At 39.6% G+C, this 25,169-nt stretch overlaps 1 protein-coding gene across 1 annotated transcript in view; it reads left to right on the plus strand.

Moving 5' to 3' along the window:
- The first annotated feature begins 4,892 nt into the window (after positions 1-4,892).
- Positions 4,893-25,169, plus strand: part of RASGRP3 (RAS guanyl releasing protein 3) — a 129,217-nt gene continuing 108,940 nt past the window's right edge. The window contains exon 1 of the mRNA XM_075203673.1: positions 4,893-5,096. The gene's annotated coding sequence lies outside the window, so the exon portion shown is untranslated. The remainder of the gene's footprint in view (positions 5,097-25,169) is intronic.

The following is a 25,169-nucleotide window of genomic DNA, read 5'->3' on the forward strand; positions in this document are numbered from 1 at the left end:
GTATGTATAGTGTGGCCAGGTTACAAGGAAGTAGTATACCTAAATTCGGCTCCCATTTCAAGGGGCTAGTAGCAGCTCTCTGCGATCTGTGCCTATCACTTCCCAGAGGCAAAACTGTCAATTTATCAAAGTTTACCCCAAAACCTAACACCGATCAGAACTCCTCAATTCTTGTCATCAAGGGAACCAGGGAAGTCTCCGAGTTTGATAGCTATAGTAAAATATCATCTGCAAAAGCAGTGCTTTTAATGCTTTCTGTTCCTATTTGGATACCTTGCAGGAGAGGCCATTTTTGGTAATAATCCACAGCATTGGTTACAACTACAAGTTAAACAGTAAAGGGAACAGTGGGCAACTCTGTTTGGTACCCCTCTGCATTTCTATTGGATTCCCCAATAACATATTTATCAGAAAAGAAGTCACTGGCTTGTTACAGAAATATTGTATCATATCTATAAAGTCCAGACCAAACCACGTCTCTCCAACACTGCATACATAAAAGGCCATGAGGCAGTATCAAATGCTTTGCAAGTATTTAGACTAAAAAGTATGTTAGTAGAGTCCGTAGATCTATGAGAAGCTGCCACAGGTGCCATAGCTGAAAGTATGCCCCTGACCAAATGTGCACCGTGAACCAAACCTATCTGATGTTCCGGTAGTAGAGAAGGTACTATGACTTGGAGTCTATTTGCCATTATTTTTTATAATGTCTTGAAATCTAGGTTAAGCAGGGCAATGGGACTATATGATTATGGCAATACTGGATCGGCATCTGGATTCGGGTTAAGGGTCATGTCCGCCTGGTTAAAAGTAGGATGTAGAGGATGTGTCTGATGGATAGTGCGGTACAGGTCCAACAATATGAGTGTGACATCTACTTTCAAAAAATTATAATATTTCCCAGAGAACCCATTCGGGCCTGGTCATTTATGTAGTCTGAGGTTCGATAGTACTGCAGATATTCCTTGTGGGGTTATATCACCGTCTAAACATTCTCTCTGAGAATCAGAGACTACAAGCTATTCCGCCTCCTTTAGCAACCTATTGAGCAGGGTGTCATCTAGGGCAATAGCAGAATAAAGATCCTTATATTAGTCAGAGAAAACCTCTGCTATTTCCCTAGAGGTATGGAGCAGGGAGGCATTAGCATTAGCCTTAATTGCCATTATATGATTCCTATGTTTAAATGATTTGGACATGTGGGCCAAAAGTTTGCCATGAAGATATGTTTAATGTTCTGTTATTTAGCAGTAAAATATTTCCCATTTATCCTATCACTGTCTTTAAATGTATTGGACCATGTGCTGAAGAAAACAGCTGATCCCTGCCTTCTAGTTGATTGGACCCAAAGACGGAGTCTTAAAGCAGTTGAATATTCCAGACAAGACATCAGGATGTGAGCTTTAGAATGTCTCATGTGAACAGCTCACAGCCAATCACATGCCACCCTCTTTGGACCAGAATGCTTTAAGTCCTGGGTGTCTTTTGGCTTAATGTGATGTGATATTTTCTCACTTCTTTGCTGTTAAACATTTCAGTGATATTTCATGCAAGTGAAAGGAGGAGACATATTTGCAGGCATTCCACTATTAGTGATATGAAATATTATCCCTGACATTGTAGCTTTGGGGAGATGCATGGAAAGCCAATTACTACAGCTCTTTCTTGGTTTTAACACATAATTAACAATGGACATATTGCTTTTGTTGCAAAATACAAATATGGTTTATGGTGGGGTGACTTTTCCACTTTAACTGATATCTCTTTAGCTTATGTCACTTTGCTTATATTCAATCAGAAGTTATTGATATTCGCACTAATCTCATCCTTCTACTTGGCTAGTTATATTATTTCATAAATCGGCTTTTCTTTTGGAAGCCATGATGAGGGTTAGGCAAAACAAAGCTGCAAGACTTTAATGAAGCTTTGTGCCTGCAAGAGGCACAGTACAGGATACATTCTGAGATACAACAGATAATATTTGTCAAGACTACAAATTGAATCTACAGATAACCAGAGGCCTAAAAATGTCACATTTTGTTCTCCTTGAAACATTGGCTTTATCTAAAATGGGAAGAAGTAGAAAAGTAAATCCAGCTGTTAAAGATGTATGTAAGATATTTTTTACACTTGTAATTATGAATCTACTTTCTTCCACTTGCAGAGTTTTTAAGAGAACAATAAAACTATTTTAATTGTATTGGCGACTATGTTGGCCTGAGAGATCATTGATCCCTATGGTGTCCATAAGAAAAAGGCATTGTTGTATCCCACTGACTCATGGCAAAATAGACCATGCTACTAAGACTAAAAATGAACGTAGGTATACCACAAAATAGCTTCTGGCTTAAGTGGCGTTCTTTAATCATCTGGCTGCTAGGCAGGATAATTGCCATGAAAATGAATGTCCTCCCAATGTCCTTATACTTTTTTCAAACCCTTCCCTTTAGGGTAAAGCTCTCAAATTTCTTAGTTATTCAAATATGTCTAGCAAAATTTATTTGAACAGTGGTGTAAAAAAAAAGATTCTTAAGAAACCTACAAGAGGGTTTCATTTTTTAAAACACTACTATTGGGCTTCCCATCTCAAATTGTGGCATCTTTTGCCCCAATGACCTTTCTCTCCTGAGCTAGCATAGAGTCCAACTGCTTTAAAATACCTACACTAACCAGTATTTTGGGTCTACAGAAAACAGATTTATCCTAAAAAACTTGCCCTCTTCTTGACCTCATCAGCTAAAATTTAGAAGACCTGCAAATACCCCCTTTCAATATCTTAATTCCCTCTGTGTATTACACCCCTATGGAATAGCCCTGACTTCCCTGTGGGTCTGTATAGCCCCTTTAATCAGGCATGGTTAGACGGAGTTTGGTTCGACCTTTTGGACCAAGGGATGTTACTGTCCTATGAAGACCTGTGCTCCAAACATTCTAGCCTCATCCCAACATTTTTTGAGCATCTGCAACTCAGGTATTTTATACAATCTTTACTGTCCATCAGACCCCTCACCCTACTTCATCTCTTCACCTTTGAGGAGGGGTATGTTTTGCTCACTTTATAATATTTTACTTGACAGCCTTCTGGCCTCTGGGAACAGGCACAAGAGGGAGTGGGAGTGGGAGCAGGACATGGGACTGCATCTGGTGGAGGATTATTGGGAAGCAATTAGGTCACAGGTGGCATCTAGCTTGATCTCTACCTTGATTAAGGAGAATGCTTACAAAATCTATTTTAGATGATATTTCACTCCTGATAAATTTGCTAGAGTTTACCCTGCTAACTCTTCTACCTCTTCTGCCTGTTGTTGTGGATGTGGTGAAACAGAAACATTCATACATATCTGGTGGTCCTGCCCAGAGATATTCTCCATCTGGGATCCTCCTCTCCTTACTCCTTTCATGCTCAGTCTGGAAAGAGCCATGGTTATTTCTCCTTTGGCTCCAAGATGTGGACAATCACTCAGCAAAACTGGCTTCCCATATATACTCACTGCTGCCTGGTGACTAATTGCCAAATCACACAAACAGAATGAACCTCCCCATGTCTCTACGCTTAGATTCTACACTTGGTTTATAGACAATATGGCAAAGATTACTCACCACCTGCATGATAAAGAAGGTGAATTCCACCAGATCTGAACCACCTAGCTATATATGTTGTGTACTCCCATTTATCTTTCAGACTGCCCCTTGAATGACATTCCCATGTCTTTTCACATCTTGCCATAAATCGAGTCAGGTCCCTCCTTTAATCACTGCCCCTGAAACTTTGACACTCCTGAAACATGATGATGTCCCTCCCTTCCACCCCCCTCCTCTTCACACATAAAGCTTGCATTATTACATGATCCAGTTTATTTATTTGTATAATTGTAATATATCGCCCAGCTTCAATGTGATTGCAATCTGTATTCTTCAAGTTATCTTTCATGTTTGTAATCCAAGATTGTTAAATACAAAGTAAAATAAAATAGCTTTTGGTATTTAGGGCTTGTTCCCATTCTGCATTTAATATACTAGTATTTTACATCCATGTTTTTTAAGTGTGAGTGTAAGAGTTTTTGTTGTATTGTATACAGACATGTTGGGCCTGAGTCATTAAGAAGAGCAAAGCATAAAAAAAGGAGTAACTTTGCTCCTGGGCAAAACCATGCTACATTGGAGGGGGGGGGGGGTAAATTTAAATTGTGGGGACAGATTTATAGTTAGGATAGGGTTTGTCCTAGATTAACTTTAAATTTCAGTTTTAAAATTAAGCTATCGAGTATTTGTGTGCTACATGAAAAACAGCCAGTATTTAATTTATATGCATAATAATAAACTAATTTGCACCCCTTGCAGTATAACATGGTTTGTCCCAAAGAACATTTACTCCTTTTTTGCCTTACTTTTCTTAATGACTCAGGTACGTTGAGTTCTGAATAACAATTTATTATGTATTATGTTTATGGTTGTATATAATATGTTGTAGTTACTTATTTTGCCAGATAGAAAATGCACAAGATAAAGGCTTTTTCACCCTAATAACATTACACACATCCTAAAACTGTTGTTACTCTGTCAAACAAGATTTTTCACTTACTAAGAGTATACATAAGAATGCATCTATTTTAAATAGATCTTAAAATAAACTATTTTTGTTGACATGTAACATCATGTGGTTTTAGCAATATCTGCACTTTCAAATACCCCGTTTGATCATATTGAGCAGACGATGTGTGCATTTGCATTATTACAAAAATGAAAGATTATACCTTGTTTGTTGCACACTTCCTGCCTGGGTTGCTACTCTTAGCTGAGCAGCAGTCGTCAGAACTATTTATAGTCAAATTAAGAAGGAGAAAAAAGCACCACTGGAAGCAGGAAAATGAATTTAAGAAAGAATGGAAGGAAATGTTCTTGCTGTTCAGTCAAGTCATCTACAATTTTATAACAAAGACCTTTCTATCGTCTTTTTATGTAGACCTACTGGGAGGGAGCAGGACACTATCCAAGACTAGCAAAATGAACTAAATATTAACTTACAATCTAAGGAGGGTCTCTGAAAATATGTGTACCCTGGTATGGAGGAGGAAAAGGATTGAGCCTAGAGCAAGGTTAGAAATGGTCATCTTTTATGTTTTTCTTTTTTTTACAGTTATACGTGAGTACAGTATGCCCTTATACTCAGATAAATTACCTTATAATACACTCTATCTATATGCCAAATTATTACACTCAAAGTTGCCGAAAAACTACTACCCTTTTATATAGCTATTTATCAAGCTATTGACAGAACACATTTTTCTCACCTGATGAGAGCTGACTGAAAAGAAGCTAAAGGTGTACAGACAGAATCGTAACTTTGTAACATATATTTTATGTGTTTTAGGATTCTTGCCTATTAGGTAATTGATAGCTATTCACTGTTGTATTCATGTATTTGTTTTATATTACTTTATAACATAGCTTTTTAGTACAGGGTTCATCAATTATTACATGAGAGTTGTACTATTGCATTTGTAGAAAGAAACATATTTGCTCCTGAATGATGTTCATGATTTTGAATACTTTTCTTACTTTTGTTTCACTTCTTTCTGTTTTTGTTTACTTTTTATATATATGATTTAGGTGGTGTGAATGTAGCTTTTGGATAGCTTATGCATAACTGTAGGAAACATAATAACTTTACCTTTCTAAATATATTATTGCAATACTATAATTTAAAAATATACTAAGAAAATACAGATATAGCATATATACATATATTTATATATATATATATATATATATATAAAATATATATAAAAAATATATTAGTGTGCCACTTTTTTAACCAGTGTTCCTTTGTCTAGATTTTAAAAGATATTTTTTTCAGATTTGCAATTATCTACCAATTAAGGCTTCATACAGAGTTGGATACATGTCTATTTTATTAGTGTAAAATATGCATTTTCATACTAAATGCAGAATTGGTTGCACATTACACTTGTGATTCCTAATTATGAAGTAGGATATTTCATATTTATAATTGGCACTACTGATCCCAGCAAGCCCTGGCAGCCATAAACTGCATGGTATGCTGGCGCATGTAGAACTAAAGGTGCCAGCATTCCGATGTCTGACATGGATATGCTGGCACTTGAAGTTCGACAAGCACCAGCATACCCAAGCAGTTCATGGCTTATGAGGGCTTAATTTATAACTTTTATTTTAAGAATAATTATTTTTCTCTACCAACCACAGGGCTGTTTCTTGTAGGGTGAGGGTCTGCATATTATTTTGTGACCCAATTTCTGTAGGGAATTCAGCCCCATGTTGATCATGCTGGAGCTGAGTTCTACTTTAATAGGGGGATCCCACGTTGCATGTTTCCTGATATAATGTAACCAGTCCAGCCTGTCATAGCCTAGTACTGATTGCCTTTACAATTTTCTTGATGCTATATATGCTTTATATGGGGAAATGGTTATTTAGCTCACTTAAGGGGAGAGGGCACAAATATTTTTAAATGATTGATTTATGTTCCATTTTTTAAAATTATCCATTTAAACAGCAGTCATCATCAGGAAGTTGATGAAGATGACTGAAGATGACTAATGTCTGCAGCCGGATCCAGATACACTTTATGCCTAGCTTGATGTGCTCTAAGTGTGTCTTCAGATACACACATTTAAAACACTATGCTGAGCCATTTTTGAAGCATGCACTTTACATGTATGTTATAGAAGCAAGTGTATCCAATGCTGCATAAGGCTCTAAGTATATAGTTTTTATTTTTTTTTATCATATATAGCACATATTTCCTAATGAATGTTGATGCCTTTATTTTTTTTCCCCAAAAACCTATACATTTTTGTCAATTGTATTTGCTGTAAATGGCTCAAGTGGCTAATACCATCTGGTGGATGAAATAACAAAATGGGGGTAACTTGTCTTTAAAATAGGGGTACATTAATCCCATAAAAAAGTTGAGTTGCTTGTACCTGCTGTTTTGAGAAAAAAAATTGATGGTATTTTTTTTTATAGACTATAGAAATAGTAAACCACCGTTTTACAGACAATTAACCTTTATTCTCTGCATACACTAGTTTTATTTGATTATTCACAAGGACTGAGTGAGCAATCTTATAAAAAACTATTGCACCGATTCCCATTTTTGTTGGATGTCGTGTGCTATTTGCAATTTTTCCCAATGATCCTCTGCTTTATTAGGATCCTGTGTTTTTTAATTTTATTTGTCATTTGATTTAAATAATTTTCTAATTCTTTGGCCATTATGGATGACCACTGAATTTACATGATGCTTGTCCAATAATGCTTCATAAAAGGGAAGGTAAATCACAGCGAAATCTTCCTCTTCTAAAGGTAACCTCTGAAATTAATGGTTCCAATAGGTTAATGATGTAGCATCCAAACATCACTCATTTTGATGCTCAATCACATTTTGATAAAACTGTATCACTAAGCCAGTTAATTTGTAAGAAAAAAAAATAAAACACCAGTCAAAGATAGAATAGCAAAAACAGTTTTACCTAAGACTAATTGTACAGGGTTCAATATTGTTTTTACGAACTTTTATTCACTTATGGACTCTGAGATCTGGAGAGCTGTTCACTGTCTGTGTACTGGGGGACTGGACTTCATGTCTGCTGTAATCCACTTCCCGTATTCTACTTCCTGTCCATTACTCTATCTCTGGATAAGGACAGTCACTTAAAAAACGTAGCATCCTACTAACAGCAGGGTCTTGAGAAGGAAATATATGCTTGTATGTCCTCAAGTACAAAGGAAAGAACATTTGATGTGATTAGCACACATCCAATGCAGGGCCGTAACTAGGGCTGTGCGACGGGGGCGACCGCCCAGGGTGCAAGTCTGAAGGGGGGCGCAATTTAGGAATATTTTAGGTTAATTTGGTTAAAATTGAGGCCTAGGGGGCGGCATTTGTCTTTCTCGCCCCGGACGCTAGAATTCTAAGTTACGGCTCTGATCCAATGGTTCAAATGGCCAAAGAAATATTCATTAGTTTATATGTAAATAACATGACAGAAATGAGCACAGACATCTGTGCAGACTTGTTGATACAAACTACCATAAAAAAAGCAGATTTGTGTATACATATACTATAACATAAACACTGCATGTACTACCGATACACAGAGCTGATGCTAAATATTACATTTTTAAGCATAAGTGACTTATTAGTAGGTAAACGAGGAGTTTGATTTGCACAGATCTAGAAGACCAGAAAGTGTTACTGTTTATTGTGTTAAGTCAGTTATTGCAAAATGAAGACACTCTATAGAAAAAGAAAATTCTTTGCCAAGGTTGTTTTGCAGTGATATGTTTATTCCTGAGGTCAAGCTGTGCTCCTCTGCCCTAAGGGAGACTTAGAGCCAAACCCTGTGAGCAACCACTGAGAATATCTAACTTTGCAAAGTCATATTTTGTTGATATACTTGTATTAGCAAATAAAAGCTAGCTTTGTTTTAGTTGTCTGGAAATTCTTATGGTGCCTCTAAAAAAGGGCAGCTGTCATGTGCTATATATATTTATGTATCTCTAAATATAGATCTCTAACTCTTCTAGGTTTTCAGATACTCTGCCAATGTTGACAGTTTATGCTGGGATTTGTGGTTCAGCCCCAGATGGAGGGTCGCCTTTGCTATTTTTAAGTTTCTGTACTTTTACATTTACATAAGCATTTGAGTTTTTCACATGAATCTTACAATAAAACAGAATGTAAGCTCAGGGATCTCAATCCTAATGTTTTTTCCTGAAGTAGATGTTATCCTCAATTTGGGTATTTTGTTCCATTTTGAAACATTATGTGACACCATATAAATAAAATAAAAATAAACCTTTACTAACATATATACAAACAAATGGGTTACCAAACTAAGGAAAGGGGGAGGAGTTTGTACAGGACAGTAAGTTTTACAGGGATGAAATAAGTCACATGATTTATTGTGCACAAATGAAATCTGATTTAGATTAGAGTTGGCATGGTGGAAGAAAAACATAATATTACCATTTGTCTCTATTTTAGTTAATGGATGGGGAGCTTAGTAATGCTTGGGAGAGCCATGTGCTCCAGACCTTGGCAAAGAGTCTGGTCTTTCATGGAGATAGTATGTTAATGTATGATGCTTTCCATGCATGTGACATGCCAGATTTGGTTTTTAAGAGCTGACATAGAAGGAAGGTCTGCTCTTCTCCAATGACCTGTGGTAATTGATTTTTCTGCTGCTAGTATTTCAGATCAATTTAGTAGAGTGGTTAGATATGATCTGAGGGGAAGAAAGAAAGAAAGAACATCAATTGATCTTTGGGTATTGGGGATTCAGACAAGGGGCCTGATTCATTAAGGATCTTAACTTAAGAAACTTCTTATTTCAGTCTCCTGGACAAAACCATGTTACAATGCAAGGGGTGCAAATTAGTATTCTGTTTTGCGCATAAGTTAAATACTGACTTTTTTTTCATGTACCACACAAATATCAACTTTAAATTTCAGTGTACCAATAAGCTATCAAGTATTTGTGTGCTACATGAAAAAACAGTCAGTATTTAACTTATGTGCAAAACAGAATACTAATTTGCACCCCTTGAATTGTAACATGGTTTTGTCCAGGAGACTGAAATAAGAAGTTTCTTAAGTTAAGATCCTTAATGAATCAGGCCCAAGGAGTTTAAAATTATGGGGCATATTCAATAAGGTGCAACTATGCGCCGGAATGGCCGCGAAGGTAATCCATGGTATCGCAACACTGCAGATTTCCGTTCGCACCTCGTAGTGTAAATCCGGGATGTTGTGCTACAGTATTGACACAATTACATGCGCAGTCGCACATAGCTGCGATGCCCGGACCTAATTGAATATGCCCCTATGTGTACCTGGTCTCAAAATTGGGATATAACCATGGTACAGCTATATTTACCAAATTAAAGTTAATAAAGTAAATACATTATTATATTATTATTAATTAGTTTAATAACATTGATATGTCTGAATGAGTTTCCCATTTTGCTAACTCTTTACAAGCTACATTATTCTCAAATTTTAACTGTAGTTTATCTTCAATTAAAAACTTTCTAACTCGCAGCATGGTTCTGAGTTCAACAAAGATTTTTCTAACACTTGATTTTAAGAAATTAAGATTAGAAGTACACATTTAGAATAAAAGTGATACGTGGGGTGGTATTTTACCTCTAATTAAGCATTTAGATTTGCTTCTAGTTACATTTTAAGTGATAAACCACCTCCTGATGCAATAACCGCCTTTAATTAAAAATAATGAGACCTGACATTAGCACGCACTACAACCAAGAAAGACTTTAACACATTGTTGAGTCAGATTCTCTGCTGTCATGTGGGAAAATATCTCCTAAATTTGAAATATAACTTAATTGAAAGACAAGACTGAAAACCAGGACTGCAATTTGTTAAGAAAATAAAAGTACCACAGAAAATCCAGCAAAAAGTAAATATCTGTAAAGTGTAAGTATAAATGTACGAGAATAGAAGTTTGTAATAGTATACATTCTTGTGAGGCCTTCTCCAATAAGGAGAGCGATAAGTTAGCACCTTGCGAGTGGCTACTCTCTGAATGTACAGTGGTAAAAACCGCCACATGTCCCTATGAGCATGAATGGATATGTATTATGTACAGTAAATTTAGCTGCCGTGTTGGATATATGTATTATGGAAAGCACCAGTAACCTTCCTATTTCTCTTCAGCTTGCAGTGGAAAGTACCAGCAGCTAATGAAAGATAAAGTAGGTTAAAAAACAAATGACATGATTTATTATCAACATTAGTGTTGATTAATAAAAAAAAAGATTCCCCAAACCACTGCTGGATCAGGGGTGTGTGCTGCTACTGTAGATAAGGTAACATAAGAAAAGTGAGGGTGAAAATAGTTGGTGGTATTGTCTACTGAAATGGGGAAACTAATATTTCAGCAGTTTATAGGTTGGGACTCAATCTTCAGAGAAGCTGGAGATGAGAGAGACACTACATTTAAACCTTCTGGGCACTGCACATGTTTATCACTGACAAGCAGCAAGAACACTAGAATAATGTGGAGATATTACTAGGAACGGAAACCTGCTTTAACTAGAGAACAGTAACTGCCAGGTAAGTTATTCTGGGATTCTAGAGAACAGTAACTGCCAGGTAAGTTATTTCTGGGATTGGAGGTTTATTATAATAGTAGGAATTTATTATTTCAATTTAATATACAGGAGAGCTTAGTTTACAATGGAGTATTGGGTTAGAGTAGATAATCTTCCTTGAAGAAATGTGTTTTCAGGGAAAGCTTTAAATGTTGAACATTAACAACTGCATAAGAAATGAAAACTCTTTTACATGGCACACTTGGGGCAGAACAGATGTCATTTGGTGTCAGGCTGAGTGATTACTGATGACCACAGTGTAAGTGATCATTGGTCACCCAGATGTTTTTAGTGCCCACACATATAGCAATGTGATGCCAATTTGGTCAAAAAGACTGAGTAACCCAATGTCAGGCAGTCTTAAGACAGCACTGTCCTATAGGAGGTCTGGCACTCATATATGTCCATTTTAGTCTTTTCTGTGTCCTTCACATTTCATCATCATCATCATCATTTATTTATATAGCTCCACTGATTCCGCAGCGCTGTACAGAGAACTCATTCACGTCAGTCCCTGCTCCATTGGAGCTTACAGTCTAAATTCCCTAACATACACACAGACTGAGAGAGAGAAAGTAGGGTCAATTTTGATAGCAGCCAATTAACCTACTAGTATGTTTTTGGAGTGTGGGAGGAAATCGGAGCACCCGGAGGAAACCCACGCAAACACAGGGAGAACATACAAACTCCACACAGATAAGGCCATGGTCGGGAATTGAACTCATGACCCCAGTGCTGTGAGGCAGAAGTGTTAAAGTGTTTAGTAGGGAAATGATTTAAGAAAATTAAATTATAGTATATTTTCAGTTATAATTTGCACTTTTCTATTGCTGGCTGTCAGTGAATGCCCACAGTTTCAGTTGCATCTGGACATTTTATTATAACCGAATGTAGGAAATGGGTTATCATTCAATATAACACATACAAATGCCATCTTTAGCCATTTACAGTCCTTATCTGTTCTCTTGTGAGTGCCCAGAGGTGATGGGTTACCCCTCAAAATAGTTGCTTCAAACAACAGCATATATCATAATATTTTACCATCCTATGACAATTAGTTGAAAATCTTTATGACAATAATACAATTTAAATAAACAAATTCAAATATAATATAATATAAATTAAATAAATTAATATAAAATCAAATAATATATATATTATTGTGCTAATTTTAATACATTATAAACATAATAAACATCAATCTACTGTGAACTAACAAATCAGTCATGTAGATTCTGTTGATAGATCCTCTTTCATATTTTGTGGGTATCTCATATGCTGTGCTTTCTCTGGGAATTGTGCACATGGAGCATGCAGGGCATATAATAGATTACCAATTAAGTGCAATGGAAAGAAATCTGTGTTTTATGTGAAACCAGCAGTCTGTGCTGTAAGATCTTATTCCAAACATTTAGTAGTCATATAACTGTATGTCATGTGCCACAAGTGTGCAGTGCTATATTTAAATCACCATGCTATAAATATCATCATTACACATGCTGCTAGCTTTTTCTAAACTTTGTGCACACAATAGAAAGTGAAGGTCAATGTTTAAAAATAAATGAATTAATTAAAAAATGAAAATACATATCAAGTTATCTACTTACGCAATAAGTTATTAATATTAGTATTGATTTATATCAGTTCCACAATGTCAAAGAGAGCAATAGTACTGTCTCATTTTTGCTGAGAATTAACAAAATGATCATGTAATGATAATCTAAACGCAGGGCCTGATTAAGGGTTCCGGCCGTCCTAGGCTATTTCAGTCGTAGCGGCCCCCCATCCTTCCCCAAATGTAGGCTATTTCAGCAGTAGCGCCCCCCCATCCTTCCCCCAATATATAGAAGTTTAGGGATACTTTTGAATACGAATATTCAGGAGTATTCTCCAGCATTCACATTTAGAAAGATTGTGCAATCACTCTTACCAGTTGTTGTTCTTCTCTCTTGCTTGTTTTTGCAGCTTTGTTGTCTTCTAACTTGCTTGTGGAAATTCGAGGTCCCGTTTTGGAAACATGCAGCAATTGTATTATAATACAAAATGTTAACAAACCCCAAATGATTAGTTCCTTCAGTCCAAACATATCAGTCCATTATGACCAGATAAAACTACCCCATAGCACAGACATATGTAGGCAATAAAATATATGAAAATTGTTGTCAAAGAGCTATAAAAAAATACAAACCTTTACCAGCCCCACCTGACTATTATTCAGTATTCTAGTGACCCTAGAGACCACAGAGATCATCCTCATAACCGCTACACAATGCAAAGATCATGCCCCTCCAAAGCTACTCTATTTTTAAATGCCCCACTCAGCAATTCCTTCAACTCCCTTTATCTGCCCCCTTCAGCCATTTCATCTGTCCCCTTCGTCAATTTCATCTGCCCCCTTTAGCCACCTCACCTGCCCCCTTCAGCCACCTCTCCTGCCCCCTTCAGCCTGCTCACCTGCCCCCTTTAGCCATCGCACCTGCCCATCTGCCGCCCCTCCCCTCGAGGCATTAGAACGGACTTACCTGCTGTGGAGTCCTTTCATCAGCACTGTGGAGTCCTCTCTTCAGCGCTGTGTATGACAGGCAGTCTGGCAGCGATCGCTGCTAGCTGCCTGTCAGTACGGCCCAGACTCTTCTTATGCTGGTCACGTGAGATGTGAAAGTCCTGATCTCACGTGACCAGAGTAAGAAGCGCCCACGGTCAAACTGACAGACAGCCAGCAGTGATTGCTGCCAGACATGTGATAGTGACAGTCGGAACTGCTCCTTTAGACCAGGGGCGGTCCTGATGATTCCGGCTGCCACATTTACAAAAAAACAAAAACAAAAAAAAACCATCTCGGCGACGCTGCGCCCCCCTGGCTCCAGCGCCCAGGCTGCAGACTGATCAGCCTATTGGCTGAACAGGCCCTGTCTAAACGTTTGCTCTGATTCTCTATTTCAGTCAAAGAGGTTATATGTATATATAAAGGAAGTTAAACTTTGTTTCATACAGGGTAATATATACTGTATACAGTTTAACAATTGGGCATTTTATGTATTGGGTTGATCTGTGCATCACTAATGTGAATAGATACACTACCTAAATGGTTTCTTAAGTAATCATGATCAACATTTATTTATATAGTGCCAGCTATATATTGGCTGGCAATATGGTAACTTGGAATGGAATCTTTTTAAGTGAGGATGTGTGAGGCGTAGCAAAACAGAGGACTTCATTTGTGTCTTTTTTACAAAATTAACCAGATCCCCTGGGAGTGATTCAATCCCAAAGATGTATTTTTTCATGCTTTTGGATGAAACAAAGGTGCTATGACTCCTTGACAAGAATACCAAAGTAGCACCATCAACAGGCTCAGATTAGAGAGAATGCCTCATACGTTCAGGCCTAAGGCAATAATGGTGTATGCTCTGATCAATTTTAACAGGTTTTTTTATAAACTATTTTTACTGTTACTTGTATAATAATAATTATATATATATATATATTTTTTATTTATTTATTTATTTTAAACATGGTGTAAAATAGGGCTTAATTTTTTCATTTAGGCAGTAGGGTTTGTGACCATGGAGAGCTACAATCGTGGTATGTTTAATGTATGTTGCCACACATTGGGGGAAAAAATGTCCGACAAGGCCAGATGCTCAGTGAGTGCACAACACAAGCACACTCTGCAATCTATCCCGAGGACCACAGTCTGAGGTAGTACTCTATAGTACTGAGTTAGTGAAGGGGGAAGGAGACCTACTATACTGATAATAAACATGGCAACCCACTTTTTAACAAGGGACACATTAATAGTCAAGTCACCAAAACAGTAAGAAAATTAAGATTTAGTTAAAAGCCACAACATTTAGTTTGGTGTGGCCTGGCAGCCATTGATGTAGGACATGGATCTCTTATATTTCACGTACCTCGAAAGCCTTATCCCTTTCCATCGGTGACTCACCTATTTTATTTATTGCCTACAGCACCCCCTTACATTGAGTATTTAGGAGGGGGTGCCCTGAACCCCATATCTATGTCTCTAAGCTAGCCAGTCTCATCTGTCCAGGCTGTCACGGGGCCTACAGACTTTGCCTCCCTTCAGCGGCCTACAGACTACCAGAATATCGCTTACATTTTTGCTGCCTCGTGATACCCTTACACCCTGTTCTCTGTAACACCGTGACTGATCCCAGCCGACTCACAGTATCAGCTGTTCTGGAGGTCAGGACTCAATGGGTTCCATGCCACATTCCATACTACAAGTTGTCACACTGCAGAGGTTCCATCCGAGGACCGGAGGAGATACCCTTCAGAGCTTCACTTGACCACTGCTTCATGACCACTGGTCCTGGCCCTCCCTAACAACTTAGTTTATTTAATATTGTGACTGCCTATACTTACTGCCTTTCCCAAACTCTGATTTTACCCCTTCTCCACCATAAACAATCATATCACAGCTCTCTACATATTGGGGTATAATACATCAATGTTCTCCTAAACTTAGCTATACCTATGGACACCGCTCTCCTCCTATAGTCATGTATTTCAGCTGGATATTACAGATGGACTTTTGTCCATCTGGTATATGTAACTGGTTTCATCATCTGTTATAAGGAAGCACTATTCTCCCTGTCTCCAGAGCATAAGAACACTTCCAAATGGTTAAATTCCAGATCCCTGGTCACTACTGCCCTAGTCCTCTTGAAACAGTCATTTCCAGATAATTTTTGTGACTTTCCATATATGATGTTAATTTGCTCCTTTCTTTGTCCTGTGCGTGCACCTTCAGCTTTTGAAACATTACCTGTTTACTGAATTTGTCTTTCTCATTTTCATTTTCTCTCCAAATCTTACAATAATGCCTAAAAAATCCAGATCCAGGTCCTTGACACTTATCCAATATCTTACCTTGGATCAGTCAAACTAGGCAATTATGATGGATGGCCCCTCTTCTCCCTCTACCAAAGCAGGTATTGCTACCCTTCTCTCTGAAATGAAAAACATTAAACAAATTACCAAGGATGAGGTTACCGAGCCAATGTCTAATCTCACCTCAGAAGTTACTGATATCAGAAACTGCATTGATGCACTTCAGAGGGCGCAGGACGAGATCATCCAATACCAACAGCCCTCAGAACAGGAGTTTGTCCAAAAATGGAATAGCCTCCTAACACTTGCTGACAAACAAGAAGACGCAAAAAAAAGGGGCAGACGCAATAATCGAAGATTTTGTAATGTCGCCGAATCAGTTGAAGGGCCTCAACTAGTGGACTACCTTTTATGCCTCTTTCACATGTTGGCTCCCTCAATTTCTGATGACTTGTTTTTACTTGACAGGTCCATCTGCCCCTGTTCCCAGGATTGCAATACACCGAGGAACATCATTCTCTGCCTGCACTACTACAAGGTAAAAGAACAAATATTCAGAGCTTCCGGATATTTAAATAGATGGGACTAAAGTACTTAAAATTTAGGACCTTGCCCCTCAACCTTAAATGGAGAAAGATGAAAGATGTAACACAAGCCATGCAATATAACAAAATACAATATAGGTGGGGCTTTCCTTTCTACATCCAAGTTCAAATGGATGTTAAGGGCCTAAACCTTCGATGATACTGGACTTATTCTCAGGAAACTGAATTTCCAAACCTCTGCATCATTTTCTCCTGACAATTCACTTGAAAGTAGTGCCACCCCTTTGCATCAAAGTGCTCCGAAGCAGATCTGGCAACCAACCTCTTCCAAGGCGATACCTCCTCTGTCGCCGATTCACCGTTTGTCCTTCCTTGGACCACTTTTGGTTGGTACTAACCACTCTGGCTCTATTTATTTTGGTAGATTATCTTAGTTTGTTATTATTTAGATTGCTCCTTTTCTGGTTGAGGAGATTGAGCTGGATTAGCTGCTGTTGGATTTAAGAAACAAGAACTGGGAGCGCTGTTTGCAGAACTTGGCAATATATTATATATATGTTATATATACAGATATATATATATATATATATATATATATATATATATATATCTAATATATAAATGCTTAGTGGTGTCTGTGTGTGTGTGGAAAAAAAAAACAAGTTGCAGCGCCACCTGCTGGGCAGAGTTATACACTGACCTACTAAATTCTTAGTGTGTGTGGGGAAAAAAATTCAAAAAGGACTGAAATTTGGTAGGGCTCAAACTCATTTTCGTGAGGTAATTTTACCTCATGAACACACATGTGTAGAGGCGTGCGTTAGTGTGTGTGTGTGTGTGTGTGGAAAAAACTATTTTCTCAGAAAGGGCTCATCCAATTGACCTGAAATTTGGTATACTGACATTATTTGACAAAAAAATTAGAATAGTCAAGTCAGTTAACTTCCATCATCCCCCCTTCCCCCCGTCCCCCCATAGTAAATTTACGAGTTGAGGGGTCAAACTCATTTTCGTGAGGTAATTTTACCTCATGAACACACATTAAAAATGCCGCTTGCGTCGGGAACTAACGCTCTTCCCCTGAGGAGGCCTGGGCTAGGCCCAAATGCATGACAAGAACCTTTTTAAGACCTTAAGTAGCTTGATTTGACTAGAATGCATGAGTATCATGCACGGGTTAACTTGTATATATATAAATATATATATATATATACATATATATATTACACTTAAATATAATACACCTGCTGTATTCCAACATTGTGTGTCAAATATGACAGCACTGGACTGCTGACACCGCACAGGAACAGTTGCATAAAAGCATTACTGCTAGTCACTGCCCTTTGTTGAACTGTTTAGTTAGCAGTGAATTAGGCATGTAATCTCCAAACATTTACTCTCTTGTCCATGCTGGAACATCATGCACTACTTGGGGGGCGGGGGAAGAGGACTGTACTGCTGAATATTGCAACAGTTGCATGGGCTACTCTATGTATAATTACACCACTGAATAACTCTTTAACATTCTACAGGGCATATTCAATTGTCGGTGGAAACGCGGAAAATCTCACTGTTATTATGATAGTTTTCTCGCTGGATTTCAGCTCGCAGCTCCCTGAGCCACGAGCTGAAATCCAGCTTACTATTACCATAATAACAGTAATAGTTTTAACGCCGTGGAAAACGGGGAGAATTGAATATGCCCCTCAGTGCCTCTTAGTTTGTCTATATCTGTTGTGATCTGTTACACAGAGCAATACTGAAAAATAATACTCTGCAGAAAAAAAAGCAATAAAGGAACAGGTTTATTACATTTAAAAGAAAAGCATAACAGAAACAACAATATAATGGAATAATATATTGCCTTCTACATATTATATTAGAAGACATCAAACAGTTCAGTAACCATGAAAAGGCACAAGTTCTTTTGAAAAAGTCTTAAAAATCTAAGGTGACTTTCTATGGCTAAAATATTTAAATTAGGGGGTGTGTTATTTTTTTAGTACACAAGTGTTTACAATGAACACTGAAGTGATGACATCAAAACTCACCTATTACAAGCAGTGACATAAGAACTTACTGTTTATACATATCTGGTTTACAGAAGTTTGTACATATACAGTGGTTAAAATTCTCTAATTTAAGTATTAAACCCCACATTTTAATATTTTGTAGAACCACCCTTTGAAGCAATAACAGCTTTAATTCTGTTCTGGTAAGTATGTACCAGATATTCAGGCAGCTTTCGTTCATTCTTCCAGGCATATCTTCCCAGGCGGATTAGGTTAGTCAGATGATGCTTGTGTCCATCAATTTTCAAATAGTGCCAGAGCTTTGAATGGGCCATTGTGGGATAATCTTTTTTGTTCTTGAGCCTATCCAGTGTAAACTGCATAGTGTTAATGTTTCCCCTTTCATGCACCAAAACCTCCTTCGTATGTTCAGATTCATATTACTATTTTAATATCATAATAACCACATGGACGTAAGTTAAAATTTGAAAAAAGTCACAGTTTAAAAAAATATAATTAAATATATATGGTGGCAGTGAGAGCAGCGCAGTCAGCTAGAAACTAATCATAGAAACTAAGCAGTGGAAGGTCAGATTGCAATTACACCACTGGCCCCAGGATATAATCCTATACGATTGGCCGGTGATAAATCTGGCGTCAGAGTGACTACTCCCCTTTTAGATTTTGACAATGACGTGCCCACACATATCAGGTCAAGGGATCCCCCTAACAAAGGGAGCAAGAGTCAGATAGCTTCAAAAGGGGCAATGATCTGTGGCCAATCAGCAGTAGCACAGTATTAATTAGTCAAAAACAAAATAACCACTTCTGTTAGCGCTTTGTGTACCAAAAAGCAGCCGAATTGTTTTGATAGTAGGGTGTGTAACCTACAGAAAATACATATATAACAAAAGATCAAACCTCCAGCGCTAATTGGTTACTCAAAGGTCACGAGAACATGATGCAAAATAATTTGATACAAAACATGAATCACATAAGCATTTAAACATCTAAAGGGGAAATGTCCATATATCACAAATCTATGGTTGAGGGCAGGGCCGCCATCAGAAATCACGGGGCCCAGTACAATGAAGCAGGCAGGTAGGGCCCCCCGATGACCCCCCCACCCACGAACCAGGGCCATCTTTCCGACTGGGCATGATGGGCAGGTGCCTGGGGGCCCAGCGGGGAAGGGGGCCCAAGGCAATGAAAAAAAAAATCCTGTAGAAAAAAAAAAGCGAACAAAAAAAAACTTACCTTTTGTGGTCACGATCCGGCTTCCTCCCTGGTCCTCTCTTCCATGAAGGGGGTCAGACTTAGGCAATTGAAAGGTAAGTTAAGGGGGGGACCATAATATATACATATATATATATATATATATATATATATATATATATATATATAATATATATTTTTTGTAAAAAAAAAAAGTGATTATATGTGTGTGTATATATATATATATATATATATATATATACATACATATAAATATATATAATCACTTTTTACACACATATATATATATATATATATTAGTATTAGGGGAGAGGGAGGGAAAGAAACACTTCAGACCTTAAGTCCCGCATATGCATTCCACCAACAGGAAGTTCGGAATTTGATTGGTGGATGCGTTCCACTGCGGAAGTTAAGGCTGGCGTCTTCGCTGCTGTCTTCAGTCTGGCTGTCACATTGACAGCCAGGCTGAAGATAGCAGTGCCCCTGGTAAAAGTGTGCCGCCAGGCCCCTTGGTGAGCCCGGGCCCGGTACAAGGGTACCCCCTGTACCCCCCTGCAGGCGGCCCTGGTTGAGGGAATGATGTTAAGTCCCATAAGTGGTAACCAGGTTAAGCATGTAAACATTAAGAATTAATTAGTCACTGACTGCAATGCTCTTCCGCCAACTGTGCCTCCTCTGTGACAGGGAAAGAAATAGGGTTAACAGTACATCAATGGTGTTAGACAATTACTTGAGGTCTTGTGTCCCCATTACTAAATTCCATCACGACACCATTTTACTAGAAAAGCTATTCCTCACCTCTACCAGAAGGTTCGTAAAAATGTAATTATTGGGCTACAAATTGCCATTCTACCCACTATACACTTAACCACAGATATGGGGACAAGCGGAACTGGGCAAACTAAAGATTATATGACTGTGACAGCCCACTGGGTCGGTGATTCGCCTTCGCCAGCACTTTTTTAAAAATTACAATGATATGCTGGAGATGCTGTCTGTGTCCCGAAAACTTTAGGGTCATTTTGGGATTTTGCAACAGCATGTAGGAGAATGCAGCAGCTGCAAGAAGACTAGAATTTGAGGGGGAATCTACTTTAGTCCAGCGAAGTAGTCACCTGTGAAGAGAGTGAAGACACGGTTAGCTTGAGTCAAGTGATTGCCTTAATTATACTTTTTGAGAAGCAGCTAGAGAAATTGAAGGAGGAAATTAAACTAAACAAATCTGCTAACTATATTGTAATTGTAGATTAAGTACTTACCGTATTTTTCGCTCCATAAGACGCACCTGACCATAAGACGCACCTAGTTTTTAGAGGAGGAAAACAGGAAAAAAAATATTCTGATAAGATTGTACGGGCTGCACTGTGGACAGGGGTAACCAGTCCCCTAGTTAAAGTAGAGAAGGAGTGGTCCACAGGCGCTCAAGTACAGAGGAGAATACTCAAATGTGGTATGAGATAGCTGTTGTGGGTATTAAGTGGATAATGAAAGAAATAATGGAATAAATGTAGAAAAATACAATATAGCAATAGAACAATATAGCAATATAGCAATGGTGGTATATAGTGACAATATGTTAAGTGGGCAATTATTGCATAAGTTCTTGACAATTGCAATAGGGTGTCACTGGTAACTGCAAAATCTGATGTTAGCCAAGGATGGCTGTGTAGCATCCAATTCTTCTGCTACCTCTGTGTGTCTATGTAGTTGCAATTACCTTTTTATTGTAGAGAGTGGGATTTGTAGCTGGTTCTGTGTTGAAGTCTGCTGGTGCCTGGATATGTAGTGTCCCGATTGGCGCCTATAGTTGCTTGAAGTGGGTAGTTGGTGTGGGAGGTGGTAATTCCTGAAGCGGCTGCGAGTGGATGGAAGCGCTGTGTGCCTGTGGAGAGTGAGCGCTGTGTGTTCCGCAGCTTCCTCGGGTGTCTGTGTGCAGCTGTGAACCGCAATTGCCACTCCTTCTTAAGCAAAATACTTACAGTTCAGTTGTCCACTCATCAGTATTTCGGTCTCAGCATCCGGAGCTCCACTTTGTGAGGTGCGCACCTCTTAGCTGTCCGGGTAGCTACAATGTAGCTGAAGAACTGTTCCGTTTTGGTAAGTGGAGAAGTTTTAGTACTCCTTTTTGCAGTATTCGCTCCATAAGACGCACACACTTTTCCCCCCACTTTTTTGAGGGGAAAAAGTGCGTCTTATGGAGCGAAAAATACAGAAGTTTGCTTCGCCAGGATCAAAGAGCTATCAACATCTTGTAATGACGTCTCCTCCTTTAGTTTCTCTGGCAAATGGTTCTAGGAAAAAACTTAGCTTTCCCAAGACACCCAGTGGTGATGCAGATGAGTAGCACAACATTTTGACATTTGCTCTGCTCTTAAAGAATTGCCCAAAAATCATGACAGCTCTGCCATAAAATGAACTACAAATTCCATGAGGAAGGCCATTATCGGCAATTACATCAAAGTACACAGACTTCTGTGATGGTGGATTCCAGTGAAGATGAAGTAGTATTGTTTGAGGAACATGTACACAATGATCAGAGTGAATATGATGACAGTGCACATTGCAGATGCTGAAATCTAGCTAAGAGAAGGGAGCTACCTGATGCTGGTATGCCTTGTAATATTTTGGGTAGAATGGCATCTTGGCAATTTTATGTTTTTCTACAGTAAACTTTCACCTTTTTTAGAGATTTTTTTTTCTTTAAAATGATACAAGCTTTTTATTTACATTTTGGTTTCCCTGACTTAAAACCAATATGCACTTGAACATAGGATTTAGCACACAAGGAAGAGGGATTAATATCATCATGACTGAGACTGGAGAGTGACAACAACAATGTCACCCCTCCTGTTTCTGTATGAGCTATGGCACAGTACAATGCCACTGAAGACTTTTAAGAACACTTACAGCCCTATTATTACAATTTCTGTTTCAGCACTGAACCCTGCCACCTCTCCTGTTTCTGTGTGAGCTATGGTACAGTAAAATGTAACTGCAGATTTAGAGCAAGTCAGCCAGCCCTATAATTTCTTTTTCAGCACTGACTCTTAGCAATGGAGCATTCCTCTTTTTCTGCAACCTATATAACACAGTAGAATTTGCCTGCAAATTTAGAAAACAAGCCTGCTAGCCCTCCTATTTGTATTTCAGCAATGCCTCCACTTCTCATTGTTATTGCTCTGCCACTGCTCTTCTCCTTTTACATTGTCCACATTGCTTTCATTGGTTTCACTGCTTTGTCTCCGCTTCTAATTTGATCTGTTCCACTTCGGACTCCCTTCTGCTGCCCTCCTCTCTGTACTTCTCCCCCTCACCTCCCCGCTTCCTCCGGCCGTTCTCTTATTCCCCTGTCTCTCATCATGCCGCCTCGCTCATTTCCCATACCCATCCTCTCCCCCAGCCCCCGCCAAGGGCCCATATCTCTCTATTCTATCTCTCACCCCTCCCCTCGCTCCATCAAACCTGACAATCTCATCCATATCTCCTCTTCTTCATCCCTCCCTTTTTCGTGTGCCCTCTGGAACTCCAGGTCTGTCCGTAACAAACTGTCCTCCATTCACGACCTCTTCATCTCTAACTCTCTTAATCTTCTTGCCATAACTGAAACCTGGCTTACTTCTTCTGATACTGCCTCCCCTGCTGCTCTCTCCTATGGGGGCCTCTCTTTCACCCACTCCACCAGACCAGACGAGCGTCCAGGTGGGGGAGTGGGCCTCCTCCTATCCCCTAACTGCACTTTTCGGGTCATACCCACTCTACCTTCCCTCTCCTTCTCCTCCTTTGAAGTCCACTCCATTCGGCTCTTCTCCCCCATCCACCTCCGTGTCTCCGTCATCTACCGTCCCCCTGGCCCTACCTCTCTTTTTCTCGACAACTTCGCCGCTTGGCTCCCTCACTATCTTTCCTCTGACCTGCCCTCTATTATACTGGGCGACTTTAACATCCCTGTTGACAACTGTTCTGACCCTGCCACCATCAAACTTCTCACTCTTTCCTCCTCCCTTGGCCTCACTCAGTGGACCTCCTCCCCTACCCACTGTCTTGGTCACTTCCTCGACCTTGTCTTCTCTCACCTCTGTGATCTCTCTGACTTCTCCAACTCTCCCTTCCCACTCTCCGACCACCATCTCCTCTCCTTCTCTCTGTCCTCCTCCCCTTCTCCCACCTGCCTAAAGCCACCCTCACCAGGCGCAACCTTGACGCCATTGACCCCATCTCCTTCTCCGCCTCTCTTGAAACTCTCCTATCACCCCTTCCCTCTCTGGCCTGCCCTGATCAGGCATCCTCTCTCTACAACCAATCCCTCACTACTGCCCTGGACACCATCACCCCGGCCTCTTCTATCCGCCATCGTCGCCTTACTCCCCAACCCTGGCACTCCAAACTCACCCGCTCCCTCCAAAAGTGCTCTCGCACAGCTGAACGCCTCTGGAGGAAATCTCGTTCCCTGGCTGACTTCCTTCACTTCAAATTCATCCTCTCCTATTTCTGCTCTGCCCTGTTCCTCGCTAAACAATCCTTCTTCAAGTCGCTCATCTCTTCTCAGTCCTCCAACCCCCGCCGCCTCTTTGCCACATTCAACTCCCTCCTCTCCCCCCCCCTCCCACTGTCCCGCCTTCCCTCTCGGCGTCTGACTTTGCCTCCTTTTTCTCCTCCAAAATTGAAGCCATTAGACACATCTCCTCCTCCCACCCCTCTCCCCCCACTCTCACCGCTTCACCTCCCGCCATCAACCAGCTGTGGTCCTCCTTCATCCCCACATCAGGTGAAGAAGTTTGCTCCCTTATTCTTTCCTCTACACCCTCTACCTGTCCTCTTGATCCCATCCCCTCCCACCTCCTTCGCTCTCTCTCTCCTACTGCCTGCTCCTACCTCGCACACCTCTTCAACCTATCACTCTCCTCTGGTGTTGTCCCATCCTCATTCAAACACGCTCTTATCTCCCCTATCCTTAAGAAACCCAATCTCGACCCCACCTCTCTTGCTAACTACCGCCCTATCTCTCTTCTCCCATATGCCTCCAAATTACTTGAGCGGATTGTCTGCAGCCGCCTCACCAGACACCTCTCTGACAACTCCCTCCTTGACCCTCTCCAATCCGGCTACCGCTCCCTCCACTCCACTGAAACAGCCCTGGCTAAAGTTATTGAAGATCTCCTATCAGCCAAATCCAAAGGTCACTACTCCATACTCATCCTCCTTGACCTCTCCGCGGCCTTCGACACCGTGGACCACCCCCTCCTACTGCAAACTCTTCTCTCACTCGGCCTCTCTGGCTCTGTCCATGCCTGGTTCACCTCATACCTTGCTAATCTCTCCTTTTCCGTATCCACGTCTGGTTCTTCCTCCACCCCCTCCC

Source organism: Mixophyes fleayi, chromosome 3 (assembly GCF_038048845.1).
Source record: "Mixophyes fleayi isolate aMixFle1 chromosome 3, aMixFle1.hap1, whole genome shotgun sequence".
Lineage (NCBI taxonomy): Eukaryota > Metazoa > Chordata > Amphibia > Anura > Limnodynastidae > Mixophyes > Mixophyes fleayi.